A 6,674-nucleotide genomic window follows, 5' to 3' on the forward strand; every position below is an offset into this window, starting at 1 on the left:
ATTTAGACTTGTATATAGAGACTTGTATATTTAGACTTGTATATAGAGACTTGTATTTAGTGACTTGTATATTTAGACTTGTATATAGAGACTTGTATATTTAGTGTACAACTTGGTGAGAATTGAAATAAGTATATACCCATGAACTATCACCATAATCTATAATATCGACATATCCATCATCTGAACTTTCCTCCTGCCCTATTTATTATTATTTTATAATTATAATACTTAACACGAGCACTTTTCACAAATTTTTTAAGTAGACTGTATCATACTAACTGGAGGCCCTGTGTTGTATAGTGAATTCTGCTGCAGTGAACATGGGAGTGTAGATATCTTTTCGAGATCCTTATGTTAATTTGCTTGGATACGTACCTAATATGTTATGAGTTTTTATTTTGCAATGGTTTTGAATTTTGTCAAATGTTTTTTCTGCATCAAAATGAGATAGTCAGGTGATTCTTATTTTTTTTCTCTTAATGCAGTGTGTCACATTTATTGATTTACATATGTTGTAGCTCTGAGGTAAATCCCATATTCAGTGTGTATAATCCATTTGATATGTAGTTGGATTCAATTTCCTAACATTTTGTGGAGAGTTTTTGCATCCATTTTCATCAGGGATATTGACTTCTTTTTTTTTTTCTGTGTAGGGTCTTACTCCATCTCTGGCATCAGGTTAATACTGGCCTCATAAAAAAAGGTTGGAAGCATCTACTCTCCTTCCATTTTTTGAAAGAGTTTGAGAAGAGTTGGTATTAAATCTTCAAATATTCGGTAGATTCACCTGTGAAGTTATCTGGTCCTAGGCTTTTCTCTGCTAGGAGGTTTTTGACTATTGATTCAGAATGTTTATTTGTTATTGGTCTGTTCAGATTTTGTATTTCTTGATTCAGTCATGCTGGATTGTATGTTTCTAGGTATCTACCCATTTCTTCTAGGTTATCCTTTTTATTGGTGTGTAATTATCCATCATAGTCCCTTACAATACTTTTAACTTCTGTGGAATTAGTTGTAAGTTTCCCCTTTCATTTATAATTTTTAATTAGCATTTTTCTTAGTCTACATAAATATTTGTCAAATTTGTTTATCTTTTCAAAATGCTAACCGAGTTTCATTGTTTTTTCTATTTTTTATTTTATTTCTTTTCTTGTCTTTACTGTTTACTTTCTTATGATAACTTTGGGCTTAGTTTGTTTTTAGATGATGTTACAAAAAATTGGAGAATTCAGAGTCTCACTTCACTCTCTCTTTCCTTCAAGGGAGAACATGAGTTCTGGTCTGTCCGGGCTTGGGAGAGGATAATACAAGGAAAGTGAAACTGCTCTTCTTTCTCTTCTCAAGGCATCTTTTTATTTTTTTGTTTCTGTGTTTCATCAGGCTGCTCTAACCTTTCATTTAGATTCTAATGCTCTCAAAAAACTATTTTCATCTGTGAATAATTGCTAATTCCATGTTTTTGTGGAAGGAAAAGGGTTAAGATCTGCTATGCTGTCATTTTGCTGAAGTCATCCCTCAGCTTTCTTTTGACTAGTGTCCGCATTGTGTATATATATATATGTGTGTGTGTGTGTATATATATATATGTATATATATATAAATTATTTAAGACCTTTATTAACAGGTGCTTGCAGTTTGTTGACTTTTTTGAAAAAATCAAGTTGTAAACTTTTATCACAAATTAAAAATGAAGTTCTTAAAAATCTCAACTTGACCAGATATGAAACAATTTAAAAACCTTTAAAGGCGTATTGAGAAAAACCAGGCTTTTGTAAAAAACACAGTCGTTATTACCAAAAAAGACTTCTTTAGGTAAAAATAATAAAAACCCCATGCCACATAGATAATGCAGATAGTTCTAGTTATCTGGTCAATGGGCAAAAAGCAAGCACTTAAGGTCTTCAGCTCCAATCTTTTGTTCATTTCTTATTGCTAGAATTTCATATTCATTTCTTCTTGTTGGATGAGATGGTGAGCGGTATTTACTCAGCCCTGCCCTGCTCGGCCTGGGAGCGGACAAATTCTCAGCTGGTGGATCGGCTGCTTTTGTCTCTTTGCCATCTTGTGGTTTAGGGTTTTCTGGGCGAAATTGCTACAGTACCGACGTTGAGGCGGCTGCTGACCTTGGGTCTCATCTCCTTGATTCTCTCTATCCTCTTCCTTGCCGTCCTCTCTGGGCTGTCTTTGGCAGGGAGGGCCCCTGCAGAATTGTGGTCTATAACCCCGATACATATTCTGTCTTACTGGTCTACCTCGTTCTCCTGCACCCTGGTTGTCAGCACCCTCCGTCGCTTCTCCCTGCACAGGAGGGTTGGAATACTGTGGTCGACGCCCATAGGGTCTCCTCCTGTATTAAGGTGGGAACCTTCGCCTGCGGCAGGGCCGGCGTTGTTGGGCCTGGCCTTCAGGAGCGCTCTCCGATCCCTCGTTCATTTCCCTGCTCTCACTATTCTGGTAATTCTGCTGGTAATTGCGTGGAGGACCCCTGCGACTTGGATAGCGCCTATAATGGTTACGATCTGCTGGGTATTTACTGCCTTGAACTGGAATCCCACCAGGGTCTGTGACATTTGCTGCCTCCGCACCCTTTTCTCCTTCAACAACATCAAACTCCAGTCCCTCCATCTCCTACACTGCGAAGGTTATTCCCGGGGTTATTCTTCTTTATGGCAGTCTGGTGTACACACACATCTTCCTTGGTGCCATTCCTGTTGATGAAACCATATCCGTTTCTTACATTGAACCATTTTACTGTTCCCAAATTCCTTGCGATGACTTTCTTGTCCCTGCCGGCAGCCGCTGCCGATGTGAGGCCACCCAGGCCACGGCTCCCTGAGCCGCTGCCCATAGCGCCGCCGCAGCGCTGAGGGCGGGGACTGCGGGCGGCTGTTGGGTCTCGGCCTCACTGCTCAGGGTTGCGGTGATGGTGACTGGGGCCGGCTGCGGCAGCTGCGGCTCCTCCCGATGTGTCATGGTAACTAGGCCGGCGGCGGCGGTGGGGCTGCTCAGGGATCTCTGGGGTCCGCTCTCCGCTCCCGCTACCGATCGAACTCTATATTTTTTACTTTAAACTTACTGTGCTCTCATATTGAAAGTTGAGTTCTGTAACAGGAACCCAGAGATTAAATCATCCTCATATTCTCATCTGACTTTGACAAAACAGATAAAAACATATACTTGGGAAAAGAATATCTGTTTAATAAATGATGCTGGGACGACTGGATAGCCACCTGTAAAAGACTGAAACAGGATCTGCATCTGTTACCACTCAGAAAAATTAGCTCATCATAGATAAAAGACTTAACCCTAAGGCAGGAAAATATAAGAATCCTAGAAGAACATGCTGGAAAAACTCTTATAGATATCAGCCTAGGCAAAGAATTCATGAAGAATGGTACCCCCAAAGCAATCACACCAGCAACAAAAATAAATGAATGGGTCCTGATCACAGTAAAAACCTTCTGCCATAGTCAAGGACACAATCAAAAGAGCAAATAGACAATCCACAGAATTAGAGAAAATATTTGCATGCTATACATCTGATAAAGGACTGATCAGAATCTACAAAGAACTCAAGCAAATTAACAAGAAAAGATTAAGTAACTCTATTAAATAACCCCTTAACAAGAAAAGATCAAATAACCCCACAGGACATGAACAGAAATTTTTCGAACAAAGACTAATGGCCAACAAACACTTGAAAAAAATGTTCAAGGTCTCTAAGTATCAGGGAAATGTAAATCAAAGCTACACTGAGATATCAACTAACCCCAGTGAGAATGGCTCACATTATAAAGTCTCAAAGCAAGAAATGCTCGTGAGGATGCAAAGAAAAAGAACTCTTACACACCATTGGTGGGACTGTTAACTAGAACAACCTCTATGGAAAGTTTTATAGGGATACCTCACAGAACTTAAAGTTGACTTAGCATTTGATTCAGTAATCCCACTGGTGGGTATATACATCAAAGGAAAAAGGGTCATTTTATAAAAATGACATTTGTACTTCAATGTTTATAGCAGCATGATTCACAGTAACAAAGACATGGAAACAACCCAAGTGCCCACCAATAAGTGAATGGATTTACTCAGTCGTAAAAAATGGTGATTTAGTATATTTTGTGACAATCTGGGTGGAACTAGAAACCATTCTTCTAAATAAAACATCTTAGGAATGGAAACACAAACATATGTACTCAATAGAACTTATCTATCCACACTGAAGTCTAAGTGCACATGTGGAAGTGAATCTCAATGAAAATCAATCTGGGGAGCAGGAGGAGAGGACAAGGGTAAATTCATACCTACTGGGTACAGTGACCACTATCTAGCTGAAGTGTACACTTATAATTTTGACTCAATCTGTAAAAAAAAAACAACATGTAAACAAAACATGTGTATACCCTAATATTCTGAATTATTTTTTAAAAAAGAAGAGTTCTTTAGCCAACATGTTTGAAGTCTTGCTTGTTTATCCAATTTGATTACCTCTGGGTTTGTTTAGAGTATTTATACTATTTACATTAAATGTGAATATTGGTATAATTGGGGTTAAAAAAATGACATTTTGAAATTTGCTTTCATTTACCTCATCTCTCCTTTGTTGGCTTTTTTTTCTTTTTCCTTTCTTCTTTTGGATTAAACATCAGATTTTTGTTAAACTTTTCTTATTTTCTCGTAGTGAGTTCTCTCTGCTTTTATACATTGTCAATAGTCTGTATTTTGTCCTCAGTTTTGAAAGGTGTCTTTACAGAATATAGAATTTTTGGTTGACAATTTTTTTCCCTTTCTTTTGGTACTTTATAGATTTAGCTCAACTATTTGTTATTCTGCACTGTTTTTGTATATCAGTCTTCTGTTGTTTTTAAATTTGTTCTTCTGTAATACATCATTTTTCTAGTTGCTTTTAAGATTCAAACTCTTGGGCTCAAGCAATCTTCTTACCTCAACCTCCTCAACTACAGGAACCCATCACAATGCTCAGCTGCTTTTTAGTTTTAGAGATGGGATTTTGCTTTTGTTCAGGCTGGTCTCAAACCCCTGAGCTCAAGAAATCCTCCAGCTTTGGCCTCACAGACTGCTAGGATTGCAGACGTGAGCCACTGTGCCGGGTGCTAGATGTGGCTTTCTTAATATTCATTTTTTTGCAATTTATTGCTTTTTTTATTTGTGGATCTATAATGTACACTAAATTTGAGAAATTTTCAGCCATTACATTTTCAATTTATTTTCTGCCTCTTCTCACTTCTCCTCTCTTTATGGGGATGTCACTTAATGTTATTTTATAGCTCATAGCTTACTAATGTTCAGTTTACTATTTTATATTATTTTTCTATATTTTATGGGTATTTCTTCACATTAGTAATCTTTCTTCTGGAAAATCAAATCTGTCGTTGATCCTATTCAGTTTATTTAGTCTTAGATAGCTCGTTGTCCATATATTAAAGCTGGATTTGAATCTTTGTTATATATGATATTCCTTTCCCCATCATGCTCATACTCTTTTCTGCTTTCCTGAACATCTGAAGTATATTTATAGTAATTGTTTTAATGTCTTTGTGTACTAATTTTATCTTCTGTGTCATGTCTGCATCAGTTTATATTGATTTACTTTCTCTTGGATATAGCTTATATTTTCTTGCTTCTTTTACACCTGGTAATTTTGTTAGGTATTATATTCTGTTTCTTTGAAAAATTTTTGTATTTTTATTAAATATATTTGGCCTTTGGTCTGAGATGAAATGAATTTACTTAGAATCAGTTTGAACCTTGGTTTTGAGTATTATTAGGGTGAATCCAGAACACCTTTGGTTCTGGAGTCAATTATCTCCCACTACCGAGACAATACCTTTCTGAAGACCATGGTCAGTATTTTGTGTATTAGAACGTCTTTTGTCTCTGGGTGATGGGAAAACAAACTATTCCTAGCTTTGTATAAGATGTGGAGATTATTCCACCTACTTATTTGTCATTCTCGTCATCTTCCCCTTGTCTTAGGGCATACATAAGACAGGACTCAGGTAAAGACTTGAGGTTTTTCCATTGTAGATTTCTGCATTGCTCATGCTTTCTCTGTGAAACTTTCTCCTCTCTGGTACTTTGCTCTGAAAACTCTAACTACCTACTTGAATTCCAAAGTCTGTCTTCTCAATTCAAGGAAAACACCAGGCTCTGAATGCATTCCTTATTCCTGATCTGCAAGCTGAAGATGTTTTCAGTATTTTGAGATGGAGTACTCATAGTGTTTACTTTTCTTTGTTTTCTTTATGGTAGGTATTGTTGTCCTTTACTATGTATTGTCCAGGGTTTAAAAACTGATCCAATTTTCTAGTTTTTAAAGTAGCAAGGTAAGTCTATTACTCTGTCATGGCTGTAATCAGAAGTACTTCCATACTCTTGCTTTTCATGGTTGGGCACTGACCCCAAGATGTCACTATCTGGCTTGAAGTTCACTATCTCTAGGTAGTAGACAGTTCTCTATATCCGGCTTGAAGTTCACTATCTCTAGGTAGTGGACGGTTCTCTATATCCGGCTTGAAGTTCACTATCTCTAGGGAGTGGATAGTTCTCTATATCTGGCTTGAAGTTCACTATCTCTAGGGAGTGGACAGTTCTCTATATCCAGCTTGAAGTTCACTATCTCTAGGTAGTGGATAGTTCTCTATATTTGG

The 6,674-nt window shown here is 37.3% G+C and overlaps 1 pseudogene; it reads right to left on the minus strand.

The window, feature by feature from the left end:
* Positions 1-1,698: 1,698 nt before the first annotated feature.
* Positions 1,699-6,674, minus strand: part of LOC100944487 — a 58,088-nt pseudogene continuing 53,112 nt past the window's right edge.

The sequence above is a fragment of the Otolemur garnettii genome, unplaced genomic scaffold (genome assembly GCF_000181295.1).
Source record: "Otolemur garnettii isolate 467f Iridium unplaced genomic scaffold, OtoGar3 scaffold00017, whole genome shotgun sequence".
Taxonomy (NCBI): domain Eukaryota; kingdom Metazoa; phylum Chordata; class Mammalia; order Primates; family Galagidae; genus Otolemur; species Otolemur garnettii.